Genomic DNA, 22,266 nt, shown 5'->3' with positions numbered 1-22,266 from the left:
TGGAGTTGCGGGGTGACTTGGACAGGTTGGGTGAGTGGGCAGATGCATGGCAGATGCAGTTTAATGTGGATAAATGTGAAGTTATCCACTTTGGGCACAAAAACAGGGAGGCAGATTACTATCTAAATGGTGTCAAGTTGGGAAAAGGGGAAGTAAAAGAGATCCAGGGGGTCATTGTTCATCACTCACTGAAAGTAAGCATGCAGGTACAGCTGGCAGTGAAGAAAGCTAATGGCATGTTGGCCTTCATAACAAGAGGAGTTGAGTATAGGAGCCAAGAAGTCCTTCTGCAGTTGTATAGGGCCCTAGTGAGACCACACCTGGAGTATTGTGTGCAGTTTTGGTCTCCAAATTGGAGGAAGGACATTCTTGCTATTGAGGGAGTGCAGCATAGGTTTACAAGGTTAATTCCCAGGATGGCGGGATTGTCATATGTGGATCGAATGGAGCGGCTGGGCTTGTATACTCTGGAATTTACAATGAGAGGGAATCTTATTAAAGCATATAAGATTATTAAGGGATTGGACACGCTAGAGGCAGGAAACATGTTCCCGATGTTGGGGGAGTCCAGAACCATAGTTTAAGAATAATAAGGAGTAGGCCATTTAGAATGGAGATGAGGAAAATCTTTTTCACCCAGTGAGTTTTGAATCTGTGGAATTTTCTGCCTCAGAAGGCAGTGGAGGCCAATTCTCTGGATGCTTTCAAGAGAGAGTTAGATAGAGCTCTTAAAGATAGTGGAGTCAGGGGATATGGAGAGAAGGCAGGAACGGGGTAATTCTTCTTCTTTCGTGTGGCGTGCACAGCCTAAAGTTGTAGGACAACTTGTGACTTGTGAACTTCGGGCCTCACTCACCCAGACCTGCAACGGACCACAACTATATTTCATCCGCCGGAAGATCCAACTCTTCAATCAAAAATTCCTGGCCCACCTTAACTCCACCAAGGACCTGAAATTATCCCGCCTCCAGGCCGCTACCGACACTCCGCGACTCGACCGCCCGCAGGCTCCAGGCCCCAACTCTGGCCTGCATCGCCTGCCCGAGTCCTGCGACGCCATCTTGGCCACGAGGAGCGCCTCCAGTACTCACCAGGACGCCACCTTCACCGACCTCCACGTCGATGCTGCCGCCGACCTTCACCTGCCTACCGATGACGCCCAGCCTCGTCGCTTCAACGGTAACTCAGACTTTCTCCCCCTCGCTGATTCCTCCTACCCTCGCCACCACACCGGGACCACCTTGCCTCATCGCCGTACCAGGCCCATCCGACATCGCCGTCGCACTGGGCCGGCCGAACATCACAGCCGCACCCTGCCCACCTAACATCGCCATTGCACTGGGCCCGCCTAATATCGCCGCCGCACCCGACCTACCCAATATCGCCGCCGGACCGGACCTACTCAACATGCCCGCCGGACCTGGGCTCCCCGAACATGGCCGCCGCAACGCACCCGACTCATCTCGCCGCCTCACCGGGCTGGTCGCCCCGCGCCGCCCCGCCGACCATCCGCCCACCGGGACCTCCCACGCATCGCCCGCGGACCCCGGCTCCATTAGCCACGGACTTCCACCATCGGGTCCGCCGACCCTCGCCACTCCACTGCCCTCCAGCAACCCGCAGCCGTCACCTTACCTGGAGCCTGGACTCTGCACTGGGCCTGAAGCCTCCACGCTGCTAACTCCCACTATCCTGGGTTTGACTCCACTGGGTCCTAGTGCCAGCCTGGTTAACCTCAGTGCATGTTCCTCTGAGTCTTCCCCATCCCCCTCTAACTATGTGACCCCTGCTCTTCCCCACCCACACTACAGCCCTCTCACCCCCTGACCACCCACCACCCCCCCTCCACCACCCACCACCCCCCCACCACACATCGCCTCGTCCCCAGTCCACCCACCTGCCTTCCTCTGGCCCCAACCCTGCCGGGTGTTCACCATCCCCCCGACCTCCCCCTCTCCCACACCGAACGGTCTGTCGCTTACCTTTGTCCCCCTCCGTCCCCACCTCAATGAGTTCCGCGCCCACCACGACTTGGAGCTCTTCTACCGTCGCCTCCGCCTCACAGCGTACTTCCATGGGAAGGAGTCCTCGCCCCCCATTGATGACCCCTTTTCCCCTCTCCAACGCACCCCCTCCTCATGGAACCCCCCTCGTGGCTCCCCGGCTTTGGAACTCTTTATCCAAAACTGCCGTCGCGACATCAACCGCCTCAACTTCTCCACTCCCCTGCCTCACTCCAATCTCTCCCCCCCTGAACGCACTGCCATCGACTCAATCCGCAACAACCCAGATTCGGTTATCAAACCAGCCGACAAGGGAGGTGCCGTAATAGTCTGGCGCGTCGATCTCTACAAAGCTGAGGCCACGCGCCAACTCTCGGACACCTCCTCCTACTTACCCCTGGACCATGACCCCACTGACGAGCACCAGGCCACCATCTCTAGCACCATCACCGACTTCATCAACTCCCACGCCCTGCCCGACCGAGCCTCCAACCAAAAAATAAAAAAGATCAGTCTGAAGAAGGGTTTCGGCCTGAAACGTTGCCTATTTCCTTCGCTCCATAGATGCTGCTGCACCCGCTGAGTTTCTCCAGCATTTTTGTGTACCTTTGTTCTATTTGATCTTCTGTTTGTGCACGTCAAGTTGATTGCATTAGTCAAAACAGGGCGGACCACGTGAAGGTTGCAATCTTCCACCCCAACGGGGCACTGAATGTGGATGATCAGCCATTATCACAGTGAATGGCAGTGCTGGCTCGAAGGGCCGAATGGCCTACTCCTGCATCTATTGTCGATTGTCTATTGAAGCCTTCATAAACAGAAAATTTCAGTCCATTTATTAATATCAACCATAAACAAGAATTGAAGGTTCGTATGAAATAGAAGCAAGGTCACCGTAAATCATTTGTTCTATAAAGTACACAAAATAAGGTGTCACTGGCAATCAATATATTGCTTTAGATAAGATGTTTTTGCCCATTAATAAACTATCAATGCTGGCTAAAAGGTTACAAAAATAAAATCTATAAATTTGATCCTCAGAATACTTCTGGTATGCAAATACTGTCAATAGGCTTTCTTAGTAGACTCCTACCAATATTGCTGAGACTCTTCAATAAGCTTTAATGCTAAAGCAAAACATTTCTTGAATTTTGCCTCAAATTCACAAATTCAAATTCCTCCCATTACCAAAATCAGTGACATTTTGTCCAATGAAACTTCCATTAGTTCCAACTATAACTAATGGAAATAATTCCCAATCTCATATCAACCACGCAACCTAGATATATATCACTAAAGAGTTGATCCATTTTTCTGCAATATTGCTGAGAAAACGTTAACAATTCAATAATCAACTAGATGTTTATTAGCATTCTTGTACTAATTTCCGCCCTAAAATGTACTGAAATGGCTCAAAAGGTTTCATGAATTGGTATTGATATATTGGTGTTACACGTACTGAGATATAGCTTTGCTTACATGCTGTCTCAGTCAAATCATATAATGCACATATATGTACAACCAAGTCATACACAAATATCACAGGTGGTGCAAAAAGAAAAATATCAGTGTAGAAACAAGGAACTGCAGATGCTGATTTACAAAAATAGATACAAAGTGCTGGAGTAAGTCAGGAAGTCAGGCAGAATCCCTGCAGAACATGATTAGGTGATGTTTCAGGTCGGCACCCTTCAGATATAAAACGTTCTCCAGGGAACCATGCTCTCCAGGGATGCCGCCTGACTCACTAAGTTACTCCAGCACCTTGTGTCTTTTTGGCAGAATAGCTTCACAGCATTATAACATTAAATTCACAGAAAAAGTGCAGATTAAAAAGGGTCCACAATGAGATAGGTTGAAAGATCTAGACTACACCCTAGCTTAAAGGGTTCAGTAGTGTGATAACAGCAGAGAAGAAGCCAAATCTGGTAGCCTTTGTATCTTCTGTCCAACAGGATAGGGGGGCAGATGAAATGAATGGGGTGACAATTGTCCTTGACACCCCAGTTGGCTGCTTTCCGGAGGCAGTGTGAAATGAAGATAGATTCGTCTGGGTGGGGGTTCACAAATTATAGGAGTAGAATTATGCCAAGATAAGGGAATCTGGATGACCAGAGAACTTGTAAATACTGTTAAATAGAAAATAAAAACCTGATGCAAGGTTTATGAAGATGAAATCAGACAGGGACTTTGAGGAATATAACGCAAGAAGGGAGGAACTCAAGCAGATAATTAGAAGAGCTAGAAAAGGGCATGAAATGTCATTAGCAAGTCAGATTATAGAAAATCCCAAGGCTTTTTATACATACATTAAGAACAAGGGGTCAACAAAAGTGAAGGTAGGATCACTCAAGGCTAAAGAAGTAAACTTATGCATGGTGTCAGAGGATGTCCCAATTTATCTTCATAGCTCCAATCTAACAATGTTGCCTTACCCCCATTTAGTACTTTGCCGGAGGTACTAGACTGGTACTTTTGCATCTGTATTCACCAAAAGGGAAAGACATAGAGGAAAGTGAGATTAATGTTAATATGCATGGGCAGTTCGAAATCAAGCTGATGTAGGTGATGGGTGTTTTGAGGAGCATCAAGGTGGATAAATTCCCAGGGTGTGATGGGATCTATTGAGAGGTAAGAGACAAAGATCTTTGTATCCTTGTTAGCCATTGGGTACAGTCCCAGTTGACTAGAGAGTAGCCAATATTGCTCTATTAAGAAGGGAAGTAGAGATAATCTAGGACACTATAGGTTGGCGAGCCTCCTATCAGTGGTAGGGAAGCGATTGGAGAGGATTCTTCAGGCTGTCAATATATTAAGACAGTCAGAACCTATTGTCCCCCACTGTTGAAATGTCAAAGAAGAGGGCGTAGCTTGAAGATCTGAGAAGAAATGTTTAAAGTCGATGTGCGGAGTAAGTTTTTTTAAAATACACAGAGAGTGGTGGGTACCTGGAACAAACTGTCCAGAGTCGGTGGTGGAATTAGATGCGATTGTGGTGATGAAGCTTCTAGATAGGCACAGCAAATATTAGATCTGCAGCAAATGAAGGGATATGGATCACATGTAGGCAGAAAAGATTTGTTTAATTTAGTATCATGTTCAGCAAACAATATGAGCTGACGAGCCTGTTCCTGAGCTATACTGTTCCATGTTCTTAAACAGCATGTAAACATGGCCTTCGGTCAAACGCATCCATGACCTCCAAGCTGCCTATTCTGAGCTAGTCCCATTTACCTGCATTTGATCCATACCCCTCTAAACCAGCCCTATCCATGTATCTGCCTAAACGCCTTTTAATATTATAATTGTGCCAGCCTCGACAACTTCCTCTGCAGCCTTTACAATATTCTCACAACCCTCTGCATGAAAAAGCTTACTCCCAGGCCCATTATAAATCTTTGCCCAAATCTTAAATCTAAAGGCTATGCCCTCTAGCTTGACTCCCCTCTCCTGGGAAAAAGACTGTGACCTCCATAAATATGACATTATCCATTCCCCCCATGATTCCATTCACCATATAAAAGTCACTCCTCTGACGCAAATGCTCCAAGGGAAATGTACCAGCCTAGACAGCCTCTCCTTATAACTCAAAAGCCTCCAGTCCTGGTAACAACTTTGTGAATCTTTTGTGAATCATTTTCAGTCTAATGGCATTCATTCTTCCTAGAGCTGGGCGAACTGCACACAATACTCCCACATCTTATACAGATGTAACATGATGCAGGGATGTGGAGTCTGTCGGAGTCAGCGAGTCAGAGCAATTTTGGTGCTGCTGGTGGAGTCGGATTCGGTAAAAAAGTCCCAACTCCGACCTCATTCAGAGACCACGTAAATCGGAAAAAAATCCCGCTTTTTAAAGATACTGCACACTTTATTTCCACCCGAGAGAATGAGAAATCACATCAGTGCTGCCATCTGATGGCAGAACGACGAGAAACAAAACGTAAACAAACGCCATCACCAGTTGATTTACCTCCACCTGCTACTGAGTGAACATGTCTGGATAATTTCTGAATTTAAAATATAAATTCATTTAAGGAGAAAATAAATTATAAATGAATACAGATTAAGAATTTTCATGATTTACCGCAAAATAAATAGTCAATGATGATTAATTCCTTCTCAAAAGCAATAAACACTATTCTTGGCAAAGCGTCAAAGAATTTGGTAATTTTTCATCAATACAAACCATAATTTCTACATTCAGCGGGAAGCTTGACATAATATTCCAGGTTAAAAGGTTAGGAAGGGGTTGGGTAATGAAGGAAAAATGGTTGGGGCTCATTTAGGTAAAAGTATAGTAAACACCAGCTAACCTAAACTAACGGGAGGGGGGGGGGGGGGGGCTGCGTACCGTTGACCCCCCCCCCCAACCTAACCAAAACAGGGGGGGTTGGGGGGGGCTGCGTCTCCTCGACCCCCCCAATGCCTTAAAACAAGTTTCCTCAAATTACTGTCCAGAAATAGTAAAATTTGCAGCAACAGCCATACCTCCCTCTCAGGTCAGCGGAGAGACTGTTCTCCGCACTGAAAATAATTAAATCAGATTTAAAGGCTTCAATGAAAGAGGATCTGGCAGAAGCAATTCTGTTCAGTTCACAGATACAGCATGGAAACAGGCCCATCGGGTCCGCGCCAACCAGCGATCCCCGCACATTAACATTTACCAAGCCAATTAACCTACAAACCTGTACGTCTTTGGAATGTGGGAGGAAACCGAAGATCTCGGAGAAAACCCACGCAGGTTACGTGGCGAACGTACAAACTCTGTACAGACAGCACCCTTAATCAGGATCCGGCGCTGCATTCGCTGTAAGGCAGCTACTTTTTACCGCTGTGCCACCGTGACTGCCCTAAAAGCAGTGGGCCGTACTGTTCCGAAGGACAAGTTATTAATGAATTTTAGGTATGTACTTTTATAGCAAACTTAACTAACTATGCATTTAATTTTAACTAGACTAAGTGGGACCCGTTGGGTCCCAACATCACAAGGGAGGGCTGGTCACCCAACGCAATATTTCACCTCTCCACCAATTCCAATATTGCTCTCCAGTGGAGGGGGGGGGGGGGGTCTGTTGTGCTAGTATGGGTGTTGTGGGCCGAATGTACTGGTTTCCAGAGGGCTAGTATAGACATTGTGGGCCGAATGGATTCTTGGGCTGGCAGCTCACTTAGCTGGCAGTGCAGTCATTCACGCCTGGTACGCTGGCAGTTCACTCAGTCACCCCTCCTCCCTTCACCCCCCCACTCTGCTCCTTGTCATACACACACACACACAGACTCATATATACACACACACACACACACACAGACTCATTCACACACACAGACTCATTCACACACACACACACACACACACACACACACACACACACACACACACACACACACACACACACTCATTCACTCACACACACTCACCCAATACTAAAATGCCAAGTAACTTCAGAACGTGTTGAATATACAGTGTGTAAAACAAATGTTTAAAGCCTCCTGTAGAGGCTGCTGGTGATGAAGCAAAAACGTGCTTTAAATAACGTCCAAGAAACACACTCACCAGAGACAGAGCATTTTAGAACCACATTAAGGACATTCACCGTGAAGTAGACGTGCGTTCAGTGTTATTCGCAGCTCAGAGAGCCGTGACCCTCTCGCTTCCTCCATCTCGCAAAGACTGAGTGAGGCACGACACTTCCGGGTTTTATAGTCCCTCCCCCCTGCCACCAGCGGGAGCAGCAGAGAGAATGGTGAAATTTTTTAAAACATTAATATCTCTCTGATTTTTCATCGATGGGAAAAATCCTCCAGTCCGGCGGAGGGGTACTCTGAGCGAGGTGGCCAAAAATGACGGCCATAAGTGGCGGCGTTCTCTGAGAAATCACAGCACAGTAAGTCAAAAGCGGTCAAGATCAGACTTTTAGTAATATAGATTTCTATTGCACTTGAGATTTTTTATTGTTATAATTTAGCCATTTCGCTCATACTGTGGCCTTGGTTTAATAAATTTTGGAGTAGTGCTTTTATAATTTTAATTTAATTCAACGGAATTTTAATTTTGTCATAGTCCTATATGTATTTGTTTTTCTTATAGCATAATGAATTATGGGTTTTTTCAAGAATAAATAATAAAAAAGCAACAATAGCACAGCTACAACCATTAGACCCAAAACATTAAGGACATGTGTTTAAAAGGTAGCCTGATGATTCATGTAGTTCCTATGAAATGCCATCTTGTGTAATGTCATCATAGCAGATTTAGATTTTAGTCGGATACACAAGAAATCAAGGAGTCGGAGTCGGGTGTTTTGGGTATCGACTCCACAGCCCTGACATGATGTCCTAACTCTTGTACTCAAAGCCTTGACCGATGAAGGAGAGTGTGTTAAATGCCATCTAACCATGTTGTAACAATCATGGGGCTTCTTCTTCTTGCGTATGGCGTGCACAGCCTAAAGTTGTAGGACACCTTGTTCTATTTGAACTTATTTGATTGTGCACGCCAGGTTGATTGCATTCGTCGAAACAGGACGGACCACATGAAGGTTGCAATCTGCCACCCCATTCATGGGACTATGTACTTGTAGTCTTGGGTCCATCTGTGCTAAAACATTCTCCAAGACCCTGCTATTTACTGTGCAAGTCCTGCTCTGGTTTAGCATGCCAAAATGCATTAGTTTGCATTTATCCAAGTTAAGTTTGATCCGCCATTCCTTGGTCCACCTTCCCTATTGATTCAAATCCTGTTATAATCTTAGATAACCTAATTCACTGTCCACGGTCTCACCAAATTTGGTGTTATCCACAAACTTACAAACTATGCTAACTACATTCCCATTCAACTCAGTAAACATTTGCTGTTGCTGATGCCATCTCCCTGGCCCTACACTCATCCCTACACTCAACAGCAAATGTTTATCGAGTTGAATGGTTAAAAAGGACACCTACGTCAGACTCCTATTTATACAGTACATTTCTACTTTCAATACTATTATGCCATCCAAGCTTATGGAACTTGAAATCAGCACTCACCTCTGCAACTAGATTCTCAATTTCATGATCAACAGACCCAACCAGTTAGGATAGGCGACAAATCATCCTCTTCAATAATCCTCAACATTAGCACCCCGCAGGAATGCATTTTCAGCCCCCTTCAATACTCCTTATAAACTCATGACTGTGCAGCCAAAAACCAATCCAAATCAATTTTACAAATTTGCAGACAACACCGCCATAGCAGCCCAGATAACAAATAATGATCATACGATGTACATGAAGGAGATTAAGAACCTCATAACCTGGTGCCTAGAAAATAACTTCTCCCTCAATGTCAGCAAGACTTTGAAGGATATTGCGATCGACTTCAGTAAGCAAAGCAGTACACACATACACTGATGGTGCCAAAATAGAGATGGCTGATACCTTCAAGTTCATAGGAATAAATTTCACCTGCAATTTGTCCTGGACAAGCCACATTGAAGCAATTGCCAAGAAAGCACACCAATGTTTCTACTTCCTTAGAAGGCTTAGGAAGTTCGGCATGTCCCAACAACCTCACCAACTTTCACAGATGCGCGCAGAAAGCATTTTTTCGAGATCGATCACAGCGTGGTTTGGGAACAGCTCCATCCAAAACGGCAAGAAATTGCTGACAGTTGTGGATGCAGCCCAATCCAGCACACAAACCAACCTCCCTTGCATCGACTCCATCTACACCATGGAGTCTTGGCAAAGCCACCAACATAATCAAGGACCAGTCTCCTTGGTCATTCCTTGCCCTCTCTCTAATCAGGCAAGAAATACAGAAGTTTGAAAACACATACCGATTAAGGGACAGTTTCTTCCTAGCCGTTAGCAGGCAACTGAGCCATCCGTTCACTAACTAGAGTGCGGTCCTGACCTCCCAGCTACCTCGTTAGTGACCTTCAAACTATCTTTATCCGGGCCTTACCTTGCACCAAACGTTATACCGTTTAACCTGTCTGTACCTGTACCCTGTGTATAGTCTTTTTACTGACTGGATAGTATGCAACAAAAAAGCTTTTCATTGTACATGTGACAATAATAAGCTAAACCAAAACATAGTTGGCAAACAACAGTGAACCCAGCACCAATCTCTGTGGCACATCGTATTCACAGGTCTCCAATCTGAAAATAAACCCTCCATTACCATCCTCGGACTCCTACCACCAGTCAATTCTGCTCACCCTGGATCCAATGTGATCCAACCTTCCAGACCAAACCTTACGGTAATCTTGAAGGCCTTGCTAAAGTCTATGAAGATCGTATCTACTGCCCTGCCATCATCAATCCACTCGGTAGTGGAATCACAATTTTCTTGCAGTCCTTTCCATTTAGAGTACAGTATTTGCGGCTCGCTTTGTCATCTGAGGACAAATGCCAGCGGGGGGGGGGGGGGGGGTGGAAAGGAGACGGTTTGCAACCCACCTCCAATCTGCATGCAGATATATTGCTCTCCGCCTATCAGGCTAACTTCTACATGTCCCAGGCTAACTTCTACAAGTTTCCAGTGGAACTTCAACAACATCTCATTCTTTAGTTAAGCACTTTGACATATTAATGCAATAAATCAGCAGCTCACAAGGCACCTCAAACTTGCTCTATCATTCAATATCATGATTGAGTCCAACTTGCTTTCATTTCCAATGTTGTGCTTTACCTGATGATTAACTCCACCCATCTCAGCTTTGGCAAATTCTGAAATTCTCAAACATCAAAATGTTTCCTCATCTAGATTTGAAATAAGACAACCCTTATTCTGGAGCTATGGCCACTGGTTTTAAATTCTTCTATGAGGCCAACTAACAATCTTCTCAATATCCATCCTATCAATATCCATCCTGCACTCCAACAAAATATAATACAGGACAAGGTAGGAGAAAACCGCGTTTTAACCCCGCCCCCCACCCTCAAACCCGCCAAAATCGTGCACACGGCCAGTGGCAGAACTGCAGCGCCGCTGAAGGTAAGTATTGTAACATACCTAAATACATTTGCATTTTCTATACAAATACTTTAATCAATTTGTATCATATACTTTTACACATACAATTTGCCTTCCTATTTACTTACTCTATGTGCTAGCCAAATATCTTTCACCTACAACATCACGGGCAGCCACAGTGGTGCAGCGGTAGAGTTGCTGCCTCACAGCGAATGTAGCGCCGGAGACCCTGGTTCGATCCCAATTATGGGTGCTGTCTGTACGGAGTTTGTACGTTCTCCCCGTGACCCGAGTGGGGTTTCTCCGAGATCTTCGCTTTCCTCCCACATTCCAAAGACGTACAGGTTTGTAGGTTAAATGGCTTGGTAAATGTAAAAACTGTCCTGAGTGGGTGTAGGATAGTGTTAATATGCGGGGATCGCTGGTCGGCACGGACCCGGTGGGCCGAAGGGCCCGTTTCCATGCTGTATCTCCAAACTAAACTAAAAGGACACTCTTATCCCTATGTTGCAACTTTCCATTTAAGCAATGTTCTGCGCTTCATATCATAATGGATAACCTTTTATGCACCAAATTTTCACCCACTCTCTTAACTACATATATCTCTGAAGCCACTTTGCATACACCTCACAATTGCTTTCTTGCCCATTCTTGGATTGCCAACAAATTTAGCAACACTACACTTCATCCTTTCATTTCAGTCAAATAGATTGTAACTGGTTGCAGTCATAGTACAGATCACCGTACCACTTCACTAATTGCAATTTGCCGACCTAAAAATTATTTATCTGGACCGATTTTCTTCACATTAGCTAATCTCCCCCCCCCCCCAAAAAAAATGTTTTAAGGTTCCATATTATTAAAAGTCTTCTGGAAATCCAAAATGCTACATGCAGTGGTTCCTCCATATTTACTCTCAGAGAACCAATGCATTTGTCAAACACATTTCCTCAGCATTAAAAAAAAATCATTGTACCTTTTTATATGTCCTACAGCTAGTTCCTCAATAACATATACCAACCTCTAACTAAATACCAATTACAACAATTCCAAATCATAATCTCTGTTCCCATTGCTACCCCCACTCAAGATATTTTTTGCAATGGCTTATGCATTTAAAACGCAAACAGCATTGCACAGGAACAAACATTGCAGTCCACACTGTCGGCACAGAACATAATGTCAAAATAAACTAATGTCATCTGCCTGCACATAATCCATATCCCTCCATTCCCTGCATATCCATGTGCCTATCTGAAAGCCCTTCAGACACCACAATCATATTTGCCTCCACCACCGCCACCTCTGGACTCAATGGTTCTTTATTATCACATGTACAGACATACAATGAAATTATATTTTACATACAGTTCAGTAAAGTATCGCCATACTTAAGCAGAATCCCCGATTAGTACAAGGTGTATAGAAATAGTCCACTGTGACTGCAAGCGAAAGTCAGTAGGTTTTGGAGCCATTGTCAAAGTTCTGACCAGTTCCAGGCGCTCGCTCTTCTGGAGCTGCACGCGAATCAACCGAGCACCAGGCCGTGCAGGGCCTCCACCCATCGCTTCCATCCAGCTTGTCCAACGAACTGTTGTCCCCATCATCGCCCAATCACCTTGAGCCTTTTTGCCCGGGGGATCATGTAACTGCTGTTGTAAATCACCAGAAGGACTCAGTTGATTGGTTATTAGCTTGTCATACCCTCTGTATCTGAAATGTCTAATACCTATATAAATGCCATGAGTTTCTATCAAAGTTACTATTCCCTCTGGACCCGCCCCAGATCTGTGTTGGAAGATTCAGAGACTTGTCTCAGCTGAATAAAGAATCGATTTCAACAGCGTTTGAGTCAAGTTGACTTTAGATTGACAAAATAACTCAGTTTAACAAGGGCGTGCTGGGGGATGAGGGGGAATGGAGGAGGATAGGGGCAGGAAGAGGGAAGGCGAGGTAATGGAGGAAGGGAGGGGGAAGAGGGAGGTGGGGAGGATGCAGAGGAGGGTTGGAGGAGGGTGGGGAGAGTGAGGATAATGGAGGAGGGGAATAGGGGACTGAAAGAGAGTGAGATGCATTCACATTGATCTTATATTTTACAAGTTATTGCCATTTTAAACTTTAAAAAAGTCAACCGCGACTGTGCAGTTGGGGGCTATGGGTGAGTGGTGGAATATTGCGATGGGTGGACGGGCCACACAGGTCCGCACTTGGTCTAGTTGTTAAATAACACTCAGGTCACCAATAAGCTGTATACTGATGCCCTGTTTGGGATTATAGTCCACGTGGTTGCAAGCCTCATCATAGCCTGGGTCCCAGGGCTGTAGAGTCGATACACAAAACACCCAACTCCAACTCAGACTCCTTGATTTCTTGTGTATCCGACTCTGAATCCGACCCTGACCCCTTGGTATAATAATTCTAAATCTGCTATGATGACATTACACAAGATGGCATTTCATAAGAACCCCATGAATCATCAGGCTACATTTTAAACCCATGTCCTTAAAGTTTTGAGTCTAATGGTTGTAGCTGTGATATTGTGACTTTTTTATTGGTTATTCTTGAAAAAAAACATAATTCATTATGCTAAAAAGAAAAAAAAATACAGAGAGGACTATGATAAAATTAAAATTCCATTGAATTAAATACAAATTATAAAAGCATTACTCCAAAATGTATTAAACTACGACCACAGGTATGAACTAAATGGTTAAATTATGACAAAATAAAAATCGCAAGTGCAATAGAAATTAAAAGAAAATGCATTGGTAGTTAAGTTTGCTACAAAACGACATACCTAAAATGTATTAATAACTTGTCCTCAGGAACAGAATTGCTTCTGCCAGATCCTCTTTCATTGAAGCCATTAAATCTGATTTAATTATTTTCTGTGTGGAGAACAGTCTCCGAGAACAATCCTGCTTGACTAATCTTCTGGAATTCTTTGAGGATGTGACAAGTAAAATGGATGAAGGAGAGCCAGTGGATGTAGTGTATCTGGACTTTCAGAAAGCCTTTGATAAGGTCCCACATAGGAGATTAGTGGGCAAAATTAGAGCACATGGTATTGACATGGATAGATAATTGGTTGGCAGACAGGAAACAAAGAGTAGGAATTAAACGGGTCCCTATCACAAAGGCAGGCAGTGGCGAGTGGAGTGCCGCAAGGCTCGGTGCTGGGGCCGCTACTGTTTCCAATATATATTAATGATTTGGATGATAGAATTAAAAGTAACACCAGCAAATTTGCAGATGACACAAAGCTGCGAAGAGGATGCTAGGAGGTTGCAGGATGACTTGGACAGATTGAGTGAGTGGGCAGATGCATGGCAGATGCAGTATAATGTAGATAAATGTGAGGTTATCCACTTTGGTGGCAAAAACAAGGGGGCAGATAATTATCTCAATGGTGTCAGATTAGGAAAAAGGGAAGTGCAACAAGACCTGGGTGTCCTTATACACCAGTCACTGAAAGTAAACATGCAGGTACAGCAGGCTGTGTGCGGACGTAGCGCCGAAGGACAAGATGCCGGAGCAAAGAAGTGGAAGCCAAACAACCGAACGGAAACAACGCCGAAAAGCCAAATAACTGAAAGGGCGGGACGCCTAAAAGCCAAATAACCGAAAGGGTGCAAAGCCGAAAAGCCAACTAACCAAACAGATGCGACGCCGAAAAGCAAAATAACCGAATGGACACAACGCCGAAAAGCCAAATAACCGAAAGGGCACAACGTCAAAAAGGCAACTAACCGAACGGACGCAACGGCAAAAAGGCAAATAACGGGCATGACACCGACGGGGGGCGGGACTTGTCAGCGATTGGTCCCGACCCCCGCGTCCATCACATCACTGGCCGGGGGAGATGGGAGGGTGGGGTCATTTTCTCACACAAGACCGCCCAGGCTGGAGGGTGATTGGCACTCTGAACCCGAGCATCAAGGTGTAAGCGGCCGAAGGAGCGCATCCCTCAGGACAGCCCCCACTCTCCCCTCCGGGGTCACTGCCGTCCGGCCACAGCCACCCTGTGCCTCGTCTCCCCCGTGCGGCCGCACTCTGGCGGGCTGTGGGTCGGCAGCGCACACACACAAGGGGCCGGGTGGAACGGGGCCGCGGCTCCGGGCAGCGGACACACAGGGCCGAAAGCCCGGCTTCGTCCCCGTCATCTGCAGCAGAGTTGGGGACAGTCTGGTCCCTCCGCCCACCCAGAGTCACAGACCGCGATGCACCACCACCGATTTAATCCCCGCGTAGGTTCACGAGGTTAATCCCCGAGATGGCAGGACCGTCATATGAGGAAAGATTGGAAAGACTGGGCTTGTATTCACTCGAATTTAGGATGAGAAGGTAACATAGAAACACGTAAAATTATAAAAGGACTGGACAAGCTAGATGCAGGAAAAATGTTCCCAATGTTGGGAGAGTCCAGAACCATTGACCACAGTCTAAGAATAAATGGGAGGCCATTTAAAACTGAGATGAGAAAAAAGTTTTCACCCAGAAGGTTGTGCATTTGTGGAATTCTCTGCCACATAAGGCAGTGGAGGCCAATTCACTGGATGAATTTAAAAGAGCGTTAGATAGAGCTCTTGGGGCTAGCAGAATCATGGGATATGGGGAGAAGGCAGGCACAGGTTACTGATTGTGGATGATCAGCCATGATCACAATGAATGGCGATGCTGGCTTGAAAGGCCGAATGGTCTCCTCCTGCACATATTTTCTATGTTTCTATGTTCACATACAACCTCCCAAAGTGCAGCACCTCACACCTGCTCAGTCATTAGGCCAAAGGTAAGGGATACAAGTGTCAGGAAGTCATGATGCAGCTCTGTAGGACTTTAGCGGACACAATAGAAACGTATAAAATTGTAAAAGGACTGGACAAGCTAGATGCAGGAAAAATGATCCCAATTTTGGGGGAGTCCAGAATCAGGGGCCAAATGGTCTCCTCCTGCACCTATTTTTTATGTTTCTATGCCCCATCTACACTATTCACTCTATCCCCAACATTTTATGCACTTTTAGGGCTTTTATGCAAAGGTACTGGTGTGATTAATTTATTGTTTTTTTGTTTATTGTCCCGCCCCCCGTCGGTATCTATGTATATTGGGTTAATAGGCCTGTAAATCTGCATTGTAAAAATGTAATTGTTCCACTGTCGGTACATATGACATCCAAGGAAAGATAGCTGAATGGATAGAAAATTGGCTTCAAGGGAAGAAGCAGAGGGTGATGGTGGAAGGTTGCTTCTCGGACTGGAGCCTGTTACTAGTAGTGTGCCTCAGGGTTCAGTGCTGGGCCCATCATTGTTTGTCATGTACATCAATGATTTGGATGAGAACATAATCAGCAAAGATTAGCAAGTTTGCTGATGATACAAAAGAGGGTAGTTTTGCAGATAGTGAAGAAGATTGTGAAAAATTGCAGCAGGATCTGGATCGATTGGCCAGGTGGGCTGAAGAATGGTTGATGGAATTTAATACAGAGAAATGTGAGGTGTTACATATTGGGAAGTCTAACATGGGCAGGACCAACACAGTGAATGGTAGGCCTCTGGGTAGTGTTGTAGAGCAGAGGGATCTAGGAGTACAGGAACATAGCTCATTGAAAGTGACATCACAGGTAGATAAGGTGGTCAAAAAGACTTTTGACACATTGGTCTTTATCAGTCAGAGTATTGAACATAGAAGTTGGGCGGTCATGTTGCAGTTGTATGAGACGTCGGTGAGGCAACATTTAGAGTTTTGTGTTCAATTTTGGTCATTGTGTTATAGGAAAGATGTCGTCAAACTGGAAAGGGCACAGAAAAGATTTACGAGTATGTTGCCAGGACTAGAGGGTCTGAACTATAGGGAGAGGTTGTGTAGGCTAGGAATCTATTCCTTGGAGAGCAGGAGGATGAGGGGTGATGAGTAAAATCATGAGAGGAATAGATCGGGCAGATGCACAGTGTCTTGCCCACTCCAACTATTATGGTGGATAATTGGCCTAAACGTCGTGTGTGGGAGATGCCTGGTTTTGTTTTTTTTTTTTAAAAAGGTTATTTTTGTGATCGAAATTCAATTGCAGGTACATTGCTCCCTGAAAGTGGGGTCACAGGTAGCAGCGTGGTCAAGAAGGCTTTCAGTACATTAGCCTTCATCAGTCAGAGCCTTGAGTAAAGAGTATTGTGTTCAGTTTTGGTCACATTATAGGAAAGATGTTGTCAAGCTGGAAAGGATGGGCAAGGTGGGCCGAATGGCCTCTTTCCATGCTTTATGACTAAGAAAAAACATTGAATAAAATGAAGAAATTGTATGTTATTTGCATCATGTTCAACACAGACATTGTGGATCGAAAGGCCCATTTCTATGCTCAATTCCATAACAAAAGCTATATTCTACAACAATATGCTATATTCTGTTCTTTAGTAACTATGATATGTATATTCTTATGCATCAATATATATGTCATAAGGTCATAAGTGATAGGAATAGAATTAGGCCAAATTGGCCCATCATGGCTGATCTATCCCTCCTAACCCCATTCTCCTACCTTCTCCCCATAACCCCTGACACCCATACTAATCAAGAATCTATTTATCTCTGCCTTAAAAATATCCACTGACTTGGCAATAAATACCACAGATTCACCACCCTCTAAAGAAATTCCACCGCATCTTCTTCCGTAAAGAACCTCCTTTAATTCTGAGGCTATGACCTCTAGTCTTAGACTCTACCACTTGTGGAAACATCCTCTCCACATTCACTCTATCCAAGCCTTTCACTATTCTGTATGTTTCAATGAGGTCCCCCCTCATTGCTCTAAACTCCAGCGAGTACAGGCCCATTGCTGACAAATGCTCATCATAGATCAACATACTAATTCATGGGATCATCCTTGTAAACCTCCTCTGGACCCTCTCCAGAGCCAGCAGCTCCTTCCTCAGATATAATGCCCAAAATTGTTCATAATACTCCAAACAAAGCCTTACCAGCGCCTTACCGAGCCTGATTATATAGAAACATAGAAATTAGGTGCAGGAGTAGGCCATTCGGCCCTTCGAGCCTGCACCGCCATTCAATATGATCATGGCTGATCATCCAACTCAGTATCCCGTACCTGCCTTCTCTCCATACCCTCTGATCCCCTTAGCCACAAGGGCCACATCTAACTCCCTCTTAAATATAGCCAATGAACTGGCCTCGACTACCCTCTGTGGCAGAGAGTTCCAGAGATTAACCACTCTCTGTGTGAAAAAAGTTCTTCTCATCTCGGTTTTAAAGGATTTCCCCCTTATCCTTAAGCTGTGACCCCTTGTCCTGGACTTCCCCAACATCGGGAGCAATCTTCCTGCATCTAGCCTGTCCAACCCCTTAAGAATTTTGTAAATATGATTCTATGTGCTGAAGTTCTCTGTGTTTGCAGCAACAGGGTTTTATCGGCATGGCAATGTGTGAGATTAGACAGATGTTTGGCAGAGGTTGGGCATATTTTTAAAGATGTCATCATTTGTGGGGTTGTGGGTGGTGATGGTGTCATTGGCATTTATGATCCACCCCTAACAGGGTGCAGATTTCACTGCTGAGGGTGTTATGTAAGGGTGAAAGCTGAAGGCTTCTTCCCCCGAACGTCCTTACTGAACTAGCTGGGATTTGTCAAGTTTCCAGTATCTCTGGATAGAAGGATCTCTGGATAGCAGCATCTCTGGATAGAAGGAATGGGTGACGTTTCAGGTGAAGACCCTAATTCAGACTCCTTTCTCTCCAGAGATGCTGCCTGTCCCGCTGAGTTACTCCAGCATTTTGTGTATATCTTCAGTTTCAGTTCAGTTTAGTTTATTGTCATGTACCGAAGTACAGTGAAAAGCTTTTGCTGCGTGTTAACCAGTCGGTGGAAAAACAATACATGATTACAATCGAGCCATTTACATTTAGGTCAGTTCGGGGGGAGTTTCCACCGCCACGGGTACAATGTAATCCCGTGCTACCTACTCCATGGTCAGATAGTCGGCGACTAAACCGTCTCCCCCACCTGATTTGCCAGGAGGGGGCTGTGAGCCTCCAGCAGGACCAAAAACAAGACCCGTCAAAGGGCGGATGAGCTCCTAGCGAGCCAACGGCCATTAAAACTTCAGTAGAAGTTGCAATCACTGTCGTACAAAGCATTGTAAAGCATTGATGTTTTCAACGATGATGATGATGATGATTTACAGTGTACAGATACATGATAAGGGGATAACGTTTAGTGCAAGGTAAAGCCGATCAAGGATAGTCCGAGGGTCACCAAAGTGGTAGATAGTAGTTCAGCACTGCTCTCTAGTTGTGGTAGGATGGTTTGGTTGCCTGATAACAGCTGGGAAGAAACTGTCCCCGAATCTGGAGGTGTGCGTTTTCACACTTCTGTATTTTTTGCCTGATGGGAGAGGGGAGAAGACGGGGTGGCCAATCACGACTCGTCTTTGATTATGCTGCTGGCCTTGCTGAGGCAGAGTGAGGTATAAATGAGTGGTGACAACTTTTAAGAAGCCAGAGATACACGGTTGTGAAGCTCGGCGGACATTAACATTATCGGTCGGTTATCCTTGGTTCTGAAAACTGTTTACATTTTTATTTCCCAATGAGCCAATGAAATTCACCGATCAGCACCGGCGACAGCCTATGCCAACCTACAGCCACTACCACTGCACCTACTTCACGAGAATTCTCGCTACTCTCCATGGCCTCAAATTTCAGGTTGAAAAATTAGCGGCGACCAGAATAAAGCCGCGACTAGTTACGAGAATGCGGGAAACCACCATGCAGGCGACACCCTGGCAACCTCCGGCAAACATGTGGCGAACATATATTCTCCTGTAGTCGCCTAAAAAGTCGCGCAAGTGGGACAGGCCCATTAGACTTTGCTCCAAGATAGCGTTGCTCGTAGATATCAGCTCTCTCCCATCTCCATGACATAGTTGCAGGAGTTCTTCAGAACAGTATCGAAGTTCAACCACGTGGCTATTTTTAAATGATGTTCCTGCCATCATTTGATCAAACAAATAGATATTCAATACTGATTGTACAATGCTCAATCTGCAAATCCTCAGAAAATGTAGTCATGTCTGCAAGAAACAAGACCAAAGCAAACATTCAGATACGAGCTAATTTTTGTGCTGTGGATGCACCAAGCACTGACCACCAATGAGGAGAAACTCTAATCATCTACCCATGATGTTCAACAGCCTTACATCACCACATTTACCCATCATTATATTCAGCAAAACCAAATAACCAAAAATTCAAGACCAGACATAAATACTATGCCTGTGAGAGCAGGTAAGGAGGGCTGGGTATCTTATACAAATAATCACCGCTTGACATCACAAACACTATCCATTATCTACAAGGAATAGAATATTCTCCATTGGCCTGGACAAGATGGCTCACCGCTATATTTAAGGGTATTTAGGTTTGGCAACACCAGTTACACTCACATTCTAGAAAAAAGTTGAATTTTCACATAAGTACTATAATTTCAGAGTTGCTTGTACAGTTTCTATGTGCAGAGAGTTGCGAGTCTGTGGAATTCTCTGCCTCAGAGGGCGTTGGAGGCCGGTTCTCTGGATACTTTCAAGAGAGCTAGATAGGGCTTTTAAAGATAGCGGAGTCAGCGGATATGGGGAGAAGGCAGGAACGAGGTACTGATTGGGGATGTTTAAGAAGGAACTGCATATGCTGGAAAATCGAAGGTAGACACAAATGCTGGAGAAACTCAGCGGGTGAGGCATTATCTATGGAGCGAAGGAAATAGGCAACTTTTCGGGTCGAAACCCTTCTTCAGACTGATGTAAGGGTGGGGGGGGGCGAGAGGAAGAAAGGAAGAGGTGGAGCCAGAGGGCTGGGGGAGAGCTGAGAAGGTGAGGAGAAAGTAAGGACTACCTGAAATTAGAGAAGTGAATGTTCATACCGCTGGGGTGCAAACTGCCCAAGCGAAATATGAGATGCTGCTCCTCCAATTTACGGTGGTCCTCAATCTGGCCATGGAGGAGGCCCAGGACAGAAAGGTCGGATTCGGAATGGGAGGGGGAGTGAGAGTGCTGAGCCACCGGGAGATCAGGTTGGTTATTGCGAACAATGCTGAGGTGTTCGGCGAAGCGATCGCCAAGCCTACGCTTGGTCTAACCGATGTAGAGCAGCGGATGCAATAGATGAGGTTGGACAAAAGGTTCTCAATCTCCTTCCTGTCTCATCATTATTTGAAATCCGGCACACAATGGTGGTGTCGTCTACGAATTTGAAAATTGAATTAGATTTATAAATGGCTGTACAGTCATGGGTATACAAGGAGTAAAGAAGGGGGCTGAGAACGCATCCTTGTGGAGCATCAGTGTTGAGGATTATCGTGGAGGATGATTTGTCCCCTGTCCTCACTGATTGAGGTCGAGGATCCAGTTGCAGAAATGAGTACTGACCCCAAGTCCTGTGAGTTTGGTGATAAACTTGGATGGTATCATGGCATTAAAGGCAGAGATACAGTCTATGAATAGGAGTCTGACGCAGGTGTCTCTCTTCTCCAGGTGTTCTAGGGATGAGTGTAGGATTAGGGCGATGGCATCGTCCGTGGAGGTAGGCGAACTGCAGTGAGTCAAGGCCACTGGGTAGATTGAATTTAATACTTTCCATAATAGCCTCTCAAAACATTTCATGATGGTGGATGTCAAGACTACTGGACGGTAGTCATTTAGGTATGAAGTCTTGCTTTTCTTCGGCACTGGGATGATAGTGGTCTTCTTGAAGCAGGTGGGTACTTCAGAACGGAGTAGGGAGAAATTAAAGTTGTCAGCGAATACTCCCACTAGCTGGTCCATGCAACTACTAGGACGCAACTAGGAACTCCATCTGGTCATTGCTTTTCGTGGGTTTAGCCTCAGGAAAGCCGATCTAACCTCTGCTACAGTCACCCTGGGGAGAGGCACATTGGAGTTTGAAGGGCCAGGTGTCACTGCCCTGTTGGCCTTCTGCTCATAGCGTGCCAAAAAACTATTGTGTTCATCGGGTAGGGTCACCCTATCTGCAATGATGTTGCCTGACCGTGCTTTTCAGCCAGTTATAGAACAAAAATGGATGAAAGATATACAAAAATGTAATGATGATCAAGAAAACAGTCCATTGTTGGCTGTGGACTAGATGATAATGAGCTATACAGACTATTAAATTCATCAGGATGACAGTAAATCTAGTACGACTCGGGTGGGGGAGGGACAGTGAGAGAGGGGATGCAAGCGTTAAACAGATGGTAGTGAATTTTTGGAATTCTCTGCCCAAGAATGATCTGGTAGCTCA

General features: G+C 45.2%; 1 protein-coding gene across 1 annotated transcript in view; it reads right to left on the bottom strand.

The window, feature by feature from the left end:
- Positions 1-22,266, bottom strand: part of ap3s1 (adaptor related protein complex 3 subunit sigma 1) — a 91,285-nt gene that overhangs the window by 66,789 nt on the left and 2,230 nt on the right. The window lies entirely within an intron of this gene.

Source organism: Amblyraja radiata, chromosome 3, assembly GCF_010909765.2.
Source record: "Amblyraja radiata isolate CabotCenter1 chromosome 3, sAmbRad1.1.pri, whole genome shotgun sequence".
NCBI classification, from domain to species: Eukaryota; Metazoa; Chordata; class Chondrichthyes; order Rajiformes; family Rajidae; genus Amblyraja; species Amblyraja radiata.
The sequence above is the reverse complement of the archived record's forward strand: the minus strand, read 5'-3'. Positions and strand labels throughout refer to the sequence as shown.